Consider the following 19,703-nt stretch of genomic DNA (forward strand, 5'->3'; position numbering starts at 1 on the left):
GTCCTGTCAAGGGTCTTGGAACTACAATTAGCAAAATGTATGAATTAAAAGATGCATGCAAACTTCCAAACTATATAGGTTAAACCGTTAGACCCTTATCCTGTAACAAACTGACAAGCAGACGCCAAATTGTTAGCTCCTCCTATGTGATGCTCAGCCTCTCTTATATTTTGATAGTCCTTTATTTTTGTTCAACACGGGTGTGCGTCAGTAATCCTACTAAATCCTAGGGTGTACTGTCCTAAATGGCCAAGGCGTTAAATTAGCTCGACTTACACTTTGCGTGCCGCAGTATAACATATCATCCTCACTGTACACTGGACACTTTCAAGACATCACTAAAAATTCACACACTGACAGTCACGAAGTGAGCAGACGAGCCAGTGATAGGCTACTGCCACTGCTCCTAGTAGACCGTACTATTGTTAGCAATTAGAGCCAGTTGAGCCACCTACGCTACTTCCGGCTCTTAACTCGTCTTGCCTTGACTCAATTGGAGAGAATATAGATGAGGGTATAAAATTGAGTACTCATCCTCTATTATAGTCATCACAACCTGTTACGTGGTATAACATATTGAAATTCTTTCTTGATGGACTATAATTAACTATTTAATAGTTTTCAGCACCCTGATAAGCAGTGAAATGTTCGGAGGTTTCTCCATTTCAGTGATTTGAAATTCATATCCCCATGGTAACAACACATATCTAGCTAGAAATGTATTTTCTATACCTTGTCATGAATCTATCTATACCTTGTCTGACTTATGTGGCTATAATGAGGCCCACTACTTTATTTCGATCCTGCCAATGATCACAACTACCGTTGATCGCTTGTCTCCTATTCAACTGTAGACTCACACCGGAACTGTAGAATGTGTGTAACTGGATTGGTTCTGTACTGCCCGAATACAAGGAATTCCTTGTGATTCGCATGAAGGAGTCACTGATCTAAAAGGAAAGCCTGACCAAGCTCTTTAGACACGAAGGGAGTTCCACTCTAGATCTATAGTGAGGCAAAACTCATTTGACGGCTAGTCGAGATTGATTCTTTAGAGGCCCTACAGTATAACACCAACATGATTGTTTAACTTTCTTTATTTAGAAATAAACTATGTTGTATAACCAAAATCCAAAAATTTTCTGATTATCAGAACCCATAACAATCATGTTTAAATTAAAACTCATCATACATCGTGGTCTGCAGCACTACACCATGTAAATACTATTAAGACTTATTTCAAAATTTACGAATCCTGCTGCCAGTAACCGTCTGAGGACTCAATAAAGCTAAGGCTTCACGGCAAACATGTCACATCAAGGACTTGCGCCTAGCTAGTAGCTACACGATACTAGAGGGTTCGCCTTAAACTACTGCGCATTCAACTATTAGTTACAGTTGTGAATCCTATTCAAAGTTTATCATATTAGCATTTTAATGTTGAAGCGACATACGTTTAAATCTAACGCATTCAATAGACATCAATAAGTGAGTGTGGGTAGCACTATTGTGTTAAATAATACTTAAAATACCCTACTTTGTCAGTAATTTAGACTACAAATTATTCTTGTATCTACTTCTCATATATTTAATACATTAAAGCAAAACAGTTGATATTTCCTCACTCGAAGCAGATTTCTTAATCAATTATTCCAATTATACTCAGCTCCGTTACAACATTCTGAGAAAATTGCGTAAAAATTTCAGAAGACATGTAATATTAGCGTAATATGTACACAGTTCTTTAACATTTCCATAATATATCCAAACACCTGAGTACATCCACCATCACACTCACAACTAATCGATAAAAAAAATTATGTAAAACTTAAAGTTTATACAATCACTATGTGACGTGACGTTACCTCTATTTGATCTGACGTAAATTATTGATTAATTCAAACATTTTCATAAAATAGAAGCATTGTTTGTTCGGATGAGCTATAACTCTTGGTAGAAAGGCTCTAGAGTCTTGAAACGTGGTACACAGGCTCCTCATGGTCCAGGAAAGAACCTTATTGATTTTGGGATCTAAAGGCAAAGGACAGTCAGTTTGTCAGTATGTCTGGCCGTCTATGTCCGAACGTACGTTCTAGACAACGTCCTAGACATTTGAAAAACAGAATATATATTCCTTTAGGTCCAAGAGGAATTTAGTCCAAAATCTTGTTTCCTTGGTTCAAAATCTTATTGATTTTGAGGTAAAAGGACAGTCCGTTCATCTGTACATTGAAACTTGGTTTATAGGTAGAAGGAAGAACTATATTGGTTTTAGGGTAAAAAAAGTCAAAAGGGAGTCCATCAATCTGCCTGCTTGTCTGTACGACAACTCTTCCGTTACGATCTATCGGAACGTGTCAGTTCTGATCGATCCTCTGTTGTATCGGTTTCTTCATCAAGATTTTGAGGTGACGTTCGCCGCACAGCCTTGCAACAGGGTTAGATATAGGTCATAAGTATCTTTAATGAGTGAACGATCCAAATATAAAGAAGTTAATCATTCTCTTGCCAAAAATACATTTGTAAAGCATGCATTTCAATAAAATAATATGCATCATGCGTCTACATCACTATCAATTCTTCACATATGATATAATGCCAACCTGGCCTCATAATGGTAAGTTGCTGACAGGACAAATTTTAATTGCTTGTGCAGACAAAAATATATTTATGGGTAAACTTTAAGATCCTTGCTTGCATAGGCAATCAGTCCACACAGAATATCAAACTCAAAACCGACTGACTGCTATCTTCTAAAAGTCGATGCAGCAATCAATAGTGATATTTCAATCCTTTAATTACAGTATTACTGAACAAAGAAGACTTACCATCCAAGTGAGAATATCTGCTTCTCACTTGTTTTGTGGTTTTATAGCGCTTACAAAGACACAAAAGCTTGAAGCACGAATGGCCCACCATGTCGCTGCCGGACACTGAGTGTACTGACTCACACTATACAACACAGTCTCCTCGCCATTTACACGATTATGTTGGTATTGGGTCATGTGACCCCGTTTCCTCTAGTCTTGTATCACTGATTGATGTCATGAATTGATCATATTAACAAAAATTATACAATATCGAATGGTTATATCTGTTGACTACAACTGTACAGCAAGAACATTTAATTACTGTACAAGCAGCTGTTTCATTTTATGCGTTTGATAATTTATTTAGTAGTAAACTAGTTAGTTACTCCTAAACGAGTCACTTTCAAATGTTATTGATTGTTGAAAGGTATTTAGGGGGAGGGAGACATATATTTAAGGGGCGTAGAACTGATCAGAGTTATTCTAGGATTAAAAAGTATAAATATATTCAGATTGTTTTCTGCGTTTAGGCATCTAAAATAAGTTGTAGTATACATTTCGCCTACTCTCTGGCGGTTCGCGCGTTCAAAAGTGTAGGCGCCGGCCATGATAAAGTGCAAAAATCTGCTTAGATAAATCTTTGTTAAAAATTACACGTTTTAAATTGTGATTTACAAAAGTAAACGCACAATATAATGGCTTTAAGAGCTCCACAACATGACCAAAGCCTAATATTTTTAACCGTCCGCCCGGCCAAGAACAAAAGTTAAGAATATATAACGGGTTCTCTTATATAATTCTAAAATTATACACTCAGTAAAATTATTTTATAGTATCTTGTATAAAAATTTGGTCTAAATTAGATAAAAAGTTTCCTAGTTATGGATCTTAGAGATGCAGTTTGGTTGAAAAGCGGTATAAACCAACACTTTTTCGTTGTTATCGACATAAACACGGGTAGACATCGTTTGTAAATTATTTACTTTATATGGTTAAAAGTATAAATAAACAAGATAAAATTGTAAAGTTATAAAGTAACTCTCGTTATAGTAACTCCACTAGTAGTTGTGGTTAACGTACAAACTCAGTATCTATACTTTTTTATCCGACAGTGGTTTAAATCCTCTGTTTTGTACTAGCACTGTGGATCTCTATGGCTCTCTTCCTTATTTTATTTGGTAGTAGTCTCTTGGAACGGTGGGCGGAATGAAAAGCGAGCACGCTGAAGAACACTTATTGTAGTCAGAAATGCAAGGGTCACATACAGAGATTGTAGAAATAATAATGAGTTCTCTTATGAGCCCGCTTGTTTACTCAAATCGAATCTGGATGCAAAGACAAGCCAAACTTAGATGTCTTACTGAAGTTTGTACTGTGACAGTCAACAGAATTTGCTAGTGTTGCGATATATCCGGTAAATTGTAGTTGTTAAGTTCGCCGTATGATAGCGCTGTGAACTGTGTTCCAGTGAGACCTCTGTGTTTTTTATGTTCACTGCGTTAAGGATGAATAGATCAAAGAAGTGTTTGTAGTCTACATGTCACATGTATCACAGATTACGTCCCAAGTTGAAACGTTATAAATAAACAGTTACACTGAGAAGCTGTTACAGCACAATTGCGGTTGCCCAACAGTTGATAAATTACACAAGCGACATGGCAAGTGTCATGCACAAAATCATTACAAATTATTAAGTAGATCAATTGAAGACAAACATTAGATTGGTTGTTTTGTTTAAAAAAAACACCAACAATACCATAACGTGTATTCCACATTTTTCTTTAATGACTGATTAATCAATGTATCATTTTAAAGCGGACTTCACCCTACCACTAACGCTTACTCTTTAACTTGTACAACATAGTACTCTGTACAAGTCAAATCTTAAATACCGGTAATGAGTTCACCTTGATACAACAGACAGCTAATAGGTTTATTTTAAGAATGTCTCATACATAAAATAGTAACTATATATAAATAAGTTTCAATGGTGTTTATTATTATAACCTTTAAATATACTATTTCATAATTCCCTAGAATTTATTTTATACAATACCTATAAAATACACGTTGTAGGTCATTTACTTTATATTAGTCTACATTTTAATCTAATTACCACCGATTTGGCTCAGTCATATATTCAAATAGATGTATGGGGATAAATAAAACATTTCACAAGTATTGACGTCTAGGTTTTATGCTGGGTAATTTGAATTTAGAGATAGTTCATATTTACAAATTTGAAAACCACAAATGATTTACAGCGAAAGCTAAATAATATATTAGTCACAATCAACACACAATTGAAGAACGCGTTTAGCTTGAATAATATTGGCAATGGAACGTAAGTACAATGACCTCAACTGTCTGCCTACACTTGCAGTAATTGACTCGTCTTATCGTGCAAGATTATTCGCCGGTATGGCCTTTATACTCTTTAACTGTCTTGATTCCTCAGTACTGATCGAAGTTTGATGAACAATTTGTAGAGAATACTTTCCAAAAGTAATTTTTATTGAGATGATCCTTAGTACATATACCGGACGGGACCTACTAACGAATAACGGATATCCAGAAAAGGACAAGCAGGTGTCCTTACTTAAGTAACTTTAGTATTTCCAATACAATAATTGTTTACATACAATTGTATAAATTGGGTGGGGCAAGAGCAACTAGAATTAATGAAGAATAAAAGTCTTACTGTTGAATAAAGATATATATTATAGGGATAGACAGAAAAGAAAAAAGGTTACTTTAAATACATGCAATTTAATAATTTACAATGCTTAACATGCAACAAGAATAGCTATAGTTTTACAACATCTCTGAATCGTTACATGATGTTTAATGCATTTAATGTGTTGACGCTTAGTGATAAAATATAAAAATAAATGGCATGTAAAATATAGAACCTTAAAATAAAAAAAAACCATCCACACTTAAAAATCATCACCATGGACTTTAAAATCCTCCATTGATATATTTGATTTTGTTCAAATGTGATTAATATTACATAAGTATGTATAGGCTGTGAATGAATGAACCGTCCATGGCAAACACTGTTTTGTCGAGTTTTCTAAAGGGTTTGCAGGAAGTAGTGAATGCATCTATTATACCACCTTGCCGTAAAGGGGCTCATTGTTTGGAATCTAAGAATTAATTTTAAAATGTAACGCAACGTTTTCCAACAATAAAAATAATTTTAAAAACTGGATCACTCGGTGTTTTTATAAAATGTATAATTGTTTATATTTAACCAATTCTGATGTGTGTTTTGATTTGTGTCTAAATCTAGATCAACTACCTACATTAAAGATAAACAACATCATATCCCTTTTATGATGTTCCTCTATGACCTTACTCTTTGCACAAATCATATCATGTGAACTCCAGTGAAGTTTACACTCATATGTGTCAAACCCACACCACATCTCACTGTAATTCCTGAGGGTGTCCCTGACAACTGACGAGGTCCGAGACTGTTGGTGATTGCAGCCTACAACGATTAACAACTGCTTGATAAGTGCTCGCTCCCTCCCCTCCTCATACCAATAAACAACGCTTTGTTCTGTGTTAAAGAACCGTCTAACATACCGACTTAAATTAGACACAGTATCGCTTGGCGGCCATCAGCCCACCCGTCAGTGTGTAACAACAGATTCTTGGTATATAACTGAAGGGCCCTCAACATGTTCCTAGGGCACCTCTCTAGCTACTCACTCACATATAACAGTTAGCCAGTAGAAATTAAATTAAAAATGGTTTATTATTGGACCACACGATAGAATCTCGCAAGATTGTTTTCTTTCATTTATCGTCTAAATTATTCAGCCAACTACGTTAAAATAATGAAGTTTTTACAGAAAGCGTAAAAATACAGCAATGTTTTATGGCAAAAATTAGGTTACGTAATTTTAAAAGTTGTAAAATAACTGTGGAAACAACAAACAAACCAAAAAGGATAAAAATAGTATAATAACAGTCAATAAATAAAATCATTTGCATAGTATTAAATTTAACTTTGAACTACAATTATCTCATATATTTAAAAATGGAATACTGCACACATTTATACAAATAGGGGCCTGGACCGAAATACCAACATAAGCCACTAGCGTCACTCGTAACTGGCTCGGTGGTGTCAACCTCTCAGAAAATAAATCCCCAAGTGCATCCTCGATCTTCGATGGTTTTCATAGTATCAAGAAGAGAGTTTAGTGGACAGCAAAATGAGAATGTGAATTATTTGTATCATAGTCTTGTTTTTACGACTGAGTTTAGAACCAGTAACGCGTGAAAGCGAGTATAAATGCATTGTATAGTACGAGTACATACTAATCGAATAACTTGGTCATCGTACTTCCAGTTGTACACGAATCGCATATCACAATTTGAGGGATGCAACCAGGAAATTTGAGCGCCAACACATCACTCATTCAAACATTAGTAACTGCAGTAAAATAGCAGAAGTAGGAAAAAATACAGATTCGAAAAGGTATAGTTAAATACGCAATGAAACACTGCATACTATGCATTTTCTGTTAGTGAGTGACATTTTACACTCTGAACATTGACTGTATTGTAACATAAACTACAGCTCCACCATGGGCTACTACTACATGTTGTAGTAAATAACATTTCAATTACAAGTCGACGTTTAGTGTGCAGGATATCTATCACATGTACTCTGACCACAGCACGACTGAGACCGCAGTTATGGTAATCACTACAAGTCCTGAGTCGAAAGCGTGTTACAATATGACCACAGCCTAACCGTGAACGCTGTCAAGTGTTTATAAATACTCAAACAGCAATAACTGAATTAACAGCAGGAGTTCTCTACATGAAGGGACAAACAGCTTGTTGTGATTAACGTATAGGTTTTTAGCAACAAGAATATCTGCTGTAACCTGAGTCAGTTTCCTGGAATAAGTTGTGAACTCGTGTTGGCGTATATAAAATGCCGCTTGTCATACCGTCATCGCATCACCTGCCATCGCATTGCCAAAAGCTTTTTCATCCCCTGTGTAGGTAGAACGTTCAACTAGATTCGACCCACACAACGTCAGGCACATTCAGTATACAGGTAGTAAAGTACATTGATCAACGTACAACAACAAAACAGAAGTAGCCCGCAGTTGCCAAGAATAGAGACTACTGTGTGGGGAGGCCGTGTATTTTGGGAGTCGTTTGGCCACACTATAATATACCGCAACCACATCACTAACCACACGGTGCTGTGGAGGGTGCTATCGTGCATCTCTTCCTAGCAATATAAATTTGAAATGATAGACAGTTTCAGTCATTTGGCCATACTAGAGTATACCGCAACCACATCACTAACCACACGGTGCTGTGGAGGGTGCTATCGTGCATCTCTTCCTAGCAATATAAATTTGAAAATGATAGACAGTTTCAGTCATTTGGCCATACTAGAATATACCGCAACCACATCACTAACCACACGGTGCTGTGGAGGGTGCTATCGTGCATCTCTTCCTAGCAATATAAATTTGAAATGATAGACAGTTTCAGTCATTTGGCCATACTAGAATATACCGCAACCACATCACTAACCACACGGTGCTGTGGAGGGTGCTATCGTGCATCTCTTCCTAGCAATATAAATTTGAAATGATAGACAGTTTAAGTCATTTGGCCATACTAGAGTATACCGCAACCACATCACTAACCACACGGTGCTGTGGAGGGTGCTATCATGCATCTCTTCCTAGCAATATAAATTTGAAATGATAGACAGTTTCAGTCATTTGGCCATACTAGAGTATACCGCAACCACATCACTAACCACACGGTGCTGTGGAGGGTCCTGGATGTTGTTGCCCATTTCCTCCTGGTAGAGTTTTTTACTTTCAAATTTTCACCGCGCACCTTGAATAAACGCAATGCATATACAAATTGTTTTACTGTATTAGAAAGATTTTACACATATTATATGTAATATGTTTACAGAAAAATCTGTTTGTAACATGTTTTTAAAAAGAAACCATGAGAGAACTATTGTTATTAATAGAAGTTAATAGAACTGTTACTAATTATGACTGACGTCTAAATAAAGCATATATTATGTTATTAATTTACTGTAACCCATTAGAATGATGAGATCATGAGCGCCGACATATTGATCATCCCACGGTGGCACGGCCTGGGAATTTCGTTGTGAAACTATCATGTACATTACTCACTCCAGAGTGTGCAAGTTCGTTGTTGCGAGTGGCGTGTGTGGTAACACTGGTAACAGTGATGCTGTACGAGTAGGGATGACCGTCACTTGTGTTCAAGGTGGCACAGGCTGCGTCGTCATGGCAACCGGTAAACAATACAACAATCCGACACATTGTTGTACTATTAGGCGGACTGGACTGAAAGCAGAACTGCAGAATAAGCCACTAATTTTGTAGATGGAGAGACAATAGGCGTGTCAGATTGTTCTGCTCCGACCAATTCGAATCACGGTCAAGACAACTCGTTTAGCGAGAGCGTTGTTGGAGCAGAAAACAATGGATTCATTTGCCCTGGTTTCAGTACACGTGAATATGATTTTTATCTAAGTCTGAACTGTAACACTAAGAACGGAATAGAAATCCAACTGTAAGTTTTATCTACAATACGAATTCATATGGGTTTAATAGAAATATGACTGTCTATTGTCATGTTAATTTTAAATTTTCATATACTTACTGTAATTCTTTTTCTAACCATATATAGTAATTATATTAGTATAAGAAATACATATCTATACGTATTTCAATAATAATTACAAATAATATTAATATCATTAGATTAAAACTGCTACAATGGATTAAAGAATCATGAAGCTAAAATCAATATTGACCTTAAAAAAAAGGTTTTTAATATGATAGTGCAGCAAGATACATTTTCTAGTTACAAACCACGGGTGACGCGTCATTCAAGCTCAATTTCGAAAAAGCTAAGAAACATGTTATTATAACGAGAGCAACATCAATATTTAGCTTGTTCATTCCATCACTTGTGTATATAAATAAATCTCCAGACCCTAACTTCTAAATATACTTTTGTATTTTGTAATTTTGTCATAATTTATAACGTTGTGGAATAGCAAAAATAAATTATTTAAGTTTTTATTCTAATTAAAAATCATTCGTTACTACCACAATATGTTTTTGTTATTGTTTTATAGCAGAACTTAGTTCCAGCCGGCAAGTTGAAATACCTAACTTAACTATTTAATATAACCACGCAGGATGGACCTCACATTGACCTTGAAAGTAGGTATTATATTTTCCGCATGAGAAATGGCGGTACCTTTGTGTGAACGTTAAGCTCGAGTGAGACCGAAGAAATATGGTAGAGACATTCACTTATATCTTGATTGGACAACAGACGCTCGTGTGATCAGTCTTCGCTCACTTCTATTTTCCCACTGTATCAATGATTTATCTCCTGTGTGACTAAAATAATCAAAGATGAAAGCTAATAACATCATTTTATCGTTGTTACTACCACTCTGTTCGTGATTCGAGTTGGCCAAGTATCTTAATATGATCTCGTTATAAGGAGAAAATGATTACCTATTACTCATAGAAATCGAATGATATATAATAATAAATAATAGGCGAAGCGAATTACAGAAAGCAAAATGACAGCTTTACACGACTGATAGCTATCTTATTCGTTCGACTAATCGAATTTGATAAAATGTTAAAACAAGATTAGCATTGAGTAAAGCTGATGTTTAGTTTTTGTATATGGAGACTAGGATTTTAAGTATACAGGATTTTAAAATGGTATAGTATATCTTAATTTGCTTTAGTTTAAAGTAAATAATCATTATTTAAACTGTTAATGTATATCAAAACGTTTGTTTTGGTTATAAAAAGTTCCCACATTATGTATTGAAGGATGCTGGAGTATGAACTAAAAATCACATTTGCAGTTTCAAAATAGTAAATTCGATAGTTTGGTTTTGTTATAGCATACAAATAAAAATGAGTAAATTAGCGAATCAATTAAAAAAAAATTAAACTGGAATGAAGTATTTGATCATATACGTTTTATTTGGCCGTTTTTATAATATTCAGTAAAAAAAATGATAACTCCTCCTATATCGCTAATAAAACCACCATGAATAGGAATTTTATACCGGTATAACTGAATGTCTACCACACTTTCACATTTATGAAATTATTATTGTGCCTTCGCTTTTTCTTACCTCAAGTTATCAAATTCCTAGGTTCCATTGAATTATGTTTTTGATGGAATTGTTGATAAGAAGATTCGAAAATAAAGCCAGTTTTGAGTTTAGACAAACTGGTGTACCCAGTGTTTAAAATCCGTAGAATATAAAAAGGGTTATATAGTAGATAAAAAATAATAAAAATGACGACTCCGCCTTTGAGGTGATGAAAAGAATTTCCGAGCTCCAAGGTTTTTTTTGTTATGTGTTAAAATCATAGCCAGGATCGTCATTATATTTTCTATAAATAAATTACTCCACTCATTATCACCATATGGTAAACCAAATGGGTTATTCAGTGCAATATCTTCCCGTTGGTAAGCTAAATTTATGGACTAATAACTGAGTTTCTCAATCAATTGCTGATTTAACAACGTAATAATCGAGGCCAGAACTCTCGCCAAGTACCTACCTACAACCGCAGTAGGTACACATTAACTTCCACTGAGCGTATGTTGGATTGTTCAACTCTCTTTTGGCCTACTTCAACTGTCGGTTACCACAAGCATTTCATAACTCATTAATATTACATTTCAGGATATAAGCTACTATATGAGTACATTAGTGATTTTTTAACATAAAATCCGTTTTATGAGATAAAATCTCCTAATTAGTTATTATCATAGCCTTGATAGTGTCGTAAACTAGTTTTACAATCGTCAATGTTGTCTTTTTAAATTATTCGTACATTTAAGATGTGTACTAGCCCTAACAATAAACTGTAAAATAGGTTTTTTCAAGAGTCTAACAATGAGTCATAACCTTGTGAGGATTCTACACAGACAAAGTAACAAACATAATTACGAACAAACATAACGTGCGAAATGTTACCTTGTTGAAGTAGTCACCTTACACTGACAATTAACTGGTAGCCTACTAACAGCTGACTGGTGACCGGAGCCTACAGCTGAAACCTCGCATAGAACATCTCGACTAACGGCATTATCTTAACAAGATCAGCAGAACTACGAGTATACGGAACGTCGGTACTTGCGCTAGCCTTGCGGAGCCTTAACACTTTTATGCTAATTGAATATCATAGCTGATGATCACCTCATTCATTAAAATTAAATGCAATGTAATTGTTTAAATACAATAGAATCCAAAAATATAAAATAAATGTACATATATTTTCTTCATAAACCTTTGTAAATCCCATTTCCATTGGTATTATACACGCTGCTCAATGTACATTACAACCACAAGACCGAACGAATTGTGTGAAACCTTATGAATTGCATGAAATCACATTACATGTGGTTTCAGCAAGTTTGCAATAACACCACGTTAGTAGAAAAGGCTCAGAAATCAAGCACAGAATGTTGCTCTTCATAAAGACTAGCACCGCATCTAATGTAAATTGGTACTACTGTACTAAAGTACTACTGGTAGGTACGAGTATGATTTCACAGCACCGGGGTTCCTTGTCACTTTGACCGTCATACCTCAATTAGAATAGGCCTACTCAACGGGTTCACGCTGAAGTAGTGAATGGTGAGTTATACGTACTACTCATTGTCAGGTATTTCAAGTGCTGAAGAAAGGTAAACATCCTATTCGTCCACTCCTGACTTCTTTATATTATTTTGTAATCTTTATAGATGAACAAATTAGGGAATCAACTTTACCAAAACTACCATCCCATCCTTAGAGATCATCAGACCTTTTTTGTATCTTCACAATCCCTATATAATGTTCAAAATCTTGTGTAACAACGTAAATTAGGCACACATAATGAACAAGGATCTACTTTGTAAAACATGCCAGTGAGAACAGGGACATCAATAAAGATGCTTTAATTGTATTTATTTAAATTTAAACCTCTTTCAATAGAACAATTACTTTCCGTAATGTATCTCTGTATACTCTACAGTATATATATATATATATATATATATATATATATATATATATATAATATATATATATATATATATATATATATATATATATAATTTCAATAAACATTGAATCACAAAAAGTACTTGCTCCGCAAATAAGGCTATTGCCATTTATACAGTTTAATGAAATCTGATGTACGAATTTAAACGAGGTCCATCCGCCCCAACACATTAAGACAGAACTGCACTCCCAGCATCGTAGTGAATGGGATACATTATGACGTCTCATCGCCATTATCACGAAGAAACCGTCATAATTTCCGGCTCTTTGCAATATTACAGAGATATCTCTTAGTTTCGTTTCGTAACGTCATTTCGGTGCCTCATCACGAGCAGACAAGTCCCGGCAGACCCGCCTTGTCACCGCGGTCTTGAGCTTCAGACAAGAGGTCTCAGTTTCATTACACTGTCTGTATCCGTTATGGTTTTTTTACGACAAACTTATTGTGCGAGAGCCTTAACATATCATACATATTACATGTGATACCATTCTTCTCATTATTACAGAATGATACTCTGGTGGAATTAACCAAACAAATACTTTACATTCTCTGTTTGAAGAACCGCTTTTCAGCACCTATCAAATCACTAATTAACTTGAGATTAATTATTTTTAGATCTATTCATGACTATCATATCAAACTCTGAAAATAACGGCCAAAGACTTTGACACATTAACTACTGTATTGTTTACTCCTGTTGGTGAACAACGACCTAAACACAATTTTTGTACAACAATTTTGTAAGTAGACTAACACATGATTGGCCTTAGAGAATCGTAGCATTGTATGAAAACGGAGAATATACTCACAGTATAATACTTTCAAAATAAGCAATACTGAATGTTATTAAACCAAGTTAGGACTTCTCATCAAAACTAATTTTTTTATGACATTGATTATAAGTTGCAAATAAGACTGTCACACCTGGAAGGTGATGATTATATTAATACAGTGCAAAATCAAAATAATATATCTACCGTAACAAAATAAAATAGAATTCTAAACTAATGCCCTGTGAATCGCCGCTGATCAACTAATGGGTATCTCTCCCCTTCACAGTTATACGGTATTCTGTTATATATTCGCTCTTACAACATTCTTAATGCCTCAACGAACACACGCCCAGTTGTAGTCGTTGGATACACAGAATAAAACTACAATTTGCTTATGAATATGGGATTAGAATCTAGACCTGACCTTCATTCGAATTACGCAACAGCTTCCAGACAACCTCGACCCTCTACCAAGGTCACACATAAGGATGTCGTTCATTAAATTAGACAAACTTTACATCTTTACAAGAGTTTGTATTGACGAACATAAGCATACATATTATGAGATACACAGATTTAGCTACAGAAACAAACTAAAAGTCTTACAATGTAGAATTAACATAGAACCAACGTCTTCTCGCAATGAATGTTGAAGACCAATAATTAGCAAGAAGAACAGAACAGCGGGATACGAGTATTACAATATCATAATTTCCATACAATAGAAACAAGTATCCTGAACACAAAATTAAGTATTTTTGTATGAACCTATAAATGTATAACATCATACACGTTTCTTGAAATATGCGTCATTCACAACTCTCTGGACACGAACGTGTTACTCATCTCTTCCAGTCGCCGTGCGATTCTACACTTGACGCACACATTTACATAGAAATGACAGACGACTTTCTCCATTTAACGCTCGAGTAGATTTTAGCTGTGCACAAAACGAAAAATTACACTTGGAACAGAGTTTGGAAAGTTGAGAACTGAAATGTCGAACACTACTGTTCTCACACTACGGTACATTGGAGGTGCGAGTGACACAATACAAAAGCCTAACATTCCCCAGTGAACCAGGCCGTGCTGAAGATGGAAGCCGCATTCTTCTGTAATCACTCAGACTTGTACTCGCCTCACCGTGAGAGCACTCGCGCTTCTCTCACCTTCTACTCGCTACACACAGCCCTCACAATCGCACATGTCCATTGTCTCGTTTCTTGTGAACAATTTACAGCAATTATCTACATGTATTTCCTATTCCAGATCACGCGTCGATCCTCCTCCAACGCTTTACAAGAGTTATCATCGTCATATAACGCCAGACAACACAATTCGAGCTGTTTGATGTATTTGTTGCGCCTTGAGTGTTTGGTTCCTTTAGTTTCGTGCCAAATGATTAATTCAATCTATCTGAACTTGTAGATTTTGTTCATATCACGAACGATCATTACTGTCATCCTCATGAACTCTACTCTTAAAAACATATTTAAACTAGTTTAGTATACGAAACTAAAAACTTATGAAATGGTACCAAACTTGGTATAGAGATTGAACTTACGCACTAGATCTACAATAAATTCTTTAGTTACCGAAGTCCAGTTACTTATTGCAAGTCCATTTACACTACTCGGACCTTTTATAAACCGTTAAGAGTAAAGGTTATAGTACTTTGAAATCCTGTCAGAAAATGTAAGAGCTTTCTTATAGCCTACTGTAAAATCTATTGCCATATCTGTGCAGTACACGACTTGCATACGTTCTATAGTTTAGAAACTGTTAATACAACTCATATGCTGTAAAGGTACACGTATGTAGTAAAACATGTTGAACACGTAGATGTCGTATATCAAACGTATGTAACAATCCCGAGTTCTAGCCTACCTACTCGTATTTCGATAGTCCTAGAATTAAGATTGTGTCTCTAATAATTTTCGGAAAAATAGAAGTCCTCATTATGTAATTAATTTTAGTTATCATCCTCTCATGCATGTACATCTAAGAAGTGCTAACCCTCAGTTGTTACAGTACTGCATTACTCGACACAGCATCCGTCCCGAAGGCGTGGGGCGGGGGCGGGGGCATGGTTTTCCCTTTCATAAATAAGGATGTTTACTATTGCACTCTAGAGCTATGCAACGTGTCGCCTCGGGATGTCAAGACAATGGAGAACAGTAAACATTTTCTCAGAAAACTAAAATTGCTCTTACTGAGAACTGTTATTATTCTGTAGATTTATTCCTGATGGGATATACTAACCCACGTAATTACTTTATTTTAAATGCATCTCGGATTTAAATGTATAGAAACTTTGAGTTTTAACGTTAATTACTTGTAGAGCCAAAACAGAGAAAAATTACTTACAAAAAATAACTTGCAGTTTTTATATACAATATAAAACCTCGGCACTCTGGCGATATGCACGATCAAACAGCAGGCGCTGCGCTGGCCGCGGTAAATTAACGAACCTGCTCAGTTACATCTGTGTTAAAAACTAATGGTTTAAAGTAGTGATTTACAAAATTCAACACCCAAGATAATGACTAAAAGTTCCATAACGACACCAATGGCGAATTTGTAAAACCACCCAGTCAAGAATAAAAGTTAAGGTGGAAATTTAATAACAACTTTATTTTTATACTACAGTATTCTAAAATCACATACCTAATTACAGTACACTTTTTTATCTTGTATAATAATTAGGTCTTAATCGGATTACAAGTTTCCGAGTTATGAATGTTCAAAGTTGCAGTTAGATAAACGATTCATGTAACTAATTTTATAAACATTCAATTATATTCTATGTCAAGAGGTCTATACATTTTTTATAACATAAGCAACATCAGTTATCAAAACTTTCTACCAAACAAAACGGCGTTTGTTGTAAATATAATGAAATTTAACACTGCAGCACTTGTGATCTATTTTAATTGGTCGTATAAGAAAATACATATTAATTAAATTGTTGCTACACTAAATACCATACATATTATGGTATCTTATCGAACTTTTGTTAACACACATAAGGCTACAGGCTTTTCTGAGCATCGCTGAAAGGCTCAACATCGATTTATGCAAGGGAAAAATATTTAATGTATTGGATAATTGATTTATTTAGACCCTCTGCATCCAGAGCGAAGATTTACTGTATAGTACACAAGATCATCCACAGCACCCAGATCGATGCTTGGGTTCAATTGGTGATGATCTCAGCACGGTAAATATCGACATGAAAATATTCATTGGAATTAGTACTGAATGTTTTCAACAATGTGTTTATAAAAACACATGATGACACTATTGTACACTAAACGTATCTTGAACAGTGATATTATACACCTACACACTGCGACGGAAAGTCACGTCATATGGTGGGAATGTGCTGGCTGGCTACACGACACAAACGTCACATCACGTTACGTCATATATCGGAACGGAACATGCTGATTGGCTATACAATATTTGAGCGTTACGTTACGTCGTATAGTGGGAAGGAATGTATTGTTTGGCCAAAGACAAGTGAACGTCACATGATGTCTTATAGCGTAACGGAATATTTTGGCTGGCTACATGACATAGGAACGTCACGTCACATCATATAGTGGAACGGAATGTGCTGGTTGGCTACATGACATAAATAGAAACTAACATATAGCGACTAAATCGCTTAAGAGTAAACACCTGTGACTGAAAAAGCTCATATTGTAAATATTATGATTATACAATATATATTTTTTAATAAATATTTTATTTTACTCAGCTGTTAGGGGTTAAATGTCATAGTTTGTGTTAACATGACCTTTTTAAGACAATCTTTCCGTAATAAGCAAAAATATTTTACTGACTGGTTATAGATTATGTAGGCAGTTTAATATTACATTTCTTAGTAAAATTTAACAAGAAGTGTCTCGATGTTTTATAGTTTAGAAGTATCGATCAAGCGTAATGAATTGTGTATTAAAATCACTATCAATTATATAAAAAATTAATTAAAAAACTATTTTTCTTCAGAATAAGTGTACGCATTAATTTCGCTTAAAATAACAAATGCTCCTGTAAAGGTCTCGGCCTGCACACCGCTTTCACGCGATTAGCCGCGCTCGGAGCAATGACCTGGCTGTAACATTTTTCTTTCCGTATACATTTCAGACGGACTGTTTTCTTTCAATTAGTGAGTGACTAGCAACAGCCGCTCCAGACCATAGTGTTTATAGGACACCGAGTGGTGAGAAGTGTTTGTTGGGTGCTGGCGGTAAACAGCTAACACGACACGCAAGCATACGTCCGCTTTTTTGTCAACACTAACATTATCGTCCGCATACATAACAGCAACTACATCTTCTACATCTCTACTATAGTTTTTATGAAATAAATTTTACAATGATATGTCTGATTATTCCAACGACTGAATTAGGAAACTATTCGACACAATGATAAATGTGATAAAAGAAAGTCACGTGTTTTAAATGCATTTTGCATTGAGGAATGCGGGGGGGGGGAGGTTCACTTCACATCAGACCACTCGCTGGGTGTTTATTTTAGACGTCCGGAATGCGCACACTCAAACCACAATATCAAACCCACAGAGTTTGTTTTCAGAGTTTAGGAGACTGAACAGTAGTTGTGTTTGTTTGAGCATAGTGCTCTCCTTACTTCAGTTTTTCATTGCCATTGTACTTGTTCCAACATGCAAGGGGTTAAAGTAGCAATCAAGCTTGTCGTGCTTGGAGTTAATTCATATAACTTGTCTTGTACAGATGTTTAAGAACTGTTATCTGTTAATTATGGCGTAATGCCTTTTGTCATCCACTATTTTTGTGTACCGAAACATTATATTAAAAAAAAAAAAAAACAATGTTTCATAGCTGAAATTATACAGTAGCGTAGCCAAGATTTCTAGTGGGGGGTGGTGGGAGTTGCTAGAGATTGTGCATAAGCTCACTGAAACGGTCCGACAAAAATCCAAGAAGTTTATAAATGACGGTTTGGCAATCTTTCCAGCCTCTATAAAGAGGATTTATTTCCGTAACACAACTTGAACTTCACAACATATAAGGTTTCATATGAGACTCCCTGGGAAGGGTGTTATCTTATCTCCCACAATTCCCCCATTAGTAATAGTTTTTGTATTCTGTTGTCAAGTCTGTGTTGACCAAAAGAACGATAAGCAGAACTATCAGATCTGCATTTTACATATGTTAAGTTAGAGACGGTCTATTGCTCTATGATTTTTACAATTAAAATAAACATGATACTAAATTGAATAAAACAGAATTATTAAATTACTTGACAATATTATATTATTATTATACAAAGCAATATTAATCCAGTGAATTGACAGTGCAATAAATGCTTGACGTCATTTCACCTTTGATGTCAGTTCCAGTATCATAGCCAATCTCTGCTAAAGTGCCTGTAAGACTCGGGAACTACAGAATGAAGACACAAGATAATAAACCTCAGCTACTTAACTTCAACCGTACGATTCCAAACTGTCCTCAAAATCGTGACTTGCCAACGTGAACTTTGAAATGATGAGGTTTTTACATTATAATAATAGCACTACAAATCCATTCTCCTACTTCAATGCAACAAACCTTCCAAAAATTAAAAATAAAAATTTTGTTCTATAAATTTAATGGTTTATATTATATGCAATGTTTGGATATTTCACTTCGACGCGATTAGAAAGCTAGTGTAAAATATATTTAATATTTTCTTAATTCTGTAAATGTATGTTGCATTATTAATTGGATTTCTTGCATGTAGAATTACGTAAACTAAAGCAAAGATTCAATTTATTTAAATCAAAAACCCGAATGCATGGAAGTAGTTATATGACGAATGAGTATTTCTTTACGTATTTGACAACGTAGAATATAAATCGCACGAACTAATTTATTGCGTTAGAATATTGAAAATATGTTCCAAAATTATATTAATCACACTATAGGATTCACTCGTGTTATTAATAA

At 35.1% G+C, this 19,703-nt stretch overlaps 1 protein-coding gene across 4 annotated transcripts in view; it reads right to left on the minus strand.

Annotated features, from left to right (window-relative positions):
- Nucleotides 1–19,703, minus strand: part of LOC124357436 (guanine nucleotide exchange factor for Rab-3A-like) — an 81,630-nt gene that overhangs the window by 20,133 nt on the left and 41,794 nt on the right. The window contains exon 1 of one of the 4 annotated variants that reach the window (XM_046809242.1): nucleotides 11,881–11,936. The exons of 1 other annotated variant lie outside the window; for it this stretch is intronic. The gene's annotated coding sequence lies outside the window, so the exon portion shown is untranslated. Of the gene's footprint in view, nucleotides 1–276; nucleotides 422–2,828; nucleotides 2,967–11,880; nucleotides 11,937–19,703 lie in introns of those variants that run through there. 2 more of the 4 variants (XM_046809244.1, XM_046809241.1) reach the window with 2 other exon arrangements.

Source organism: Homalodisca vitripennis, chromosome 3 (assembly GCF_021130785.1).
Source record: "Homalodisca vitripennis isolate AUS2020 chromosome 3, UT_GWSS_2.1, whole genome shotgun sequence".
Taxonomy (NCBI): Eukaryota; Metazoa; Arthropoda; class Insecta; order Hemiptera; family Cicadellidae; genus Homalodisca; species Homalodisca vitripennis.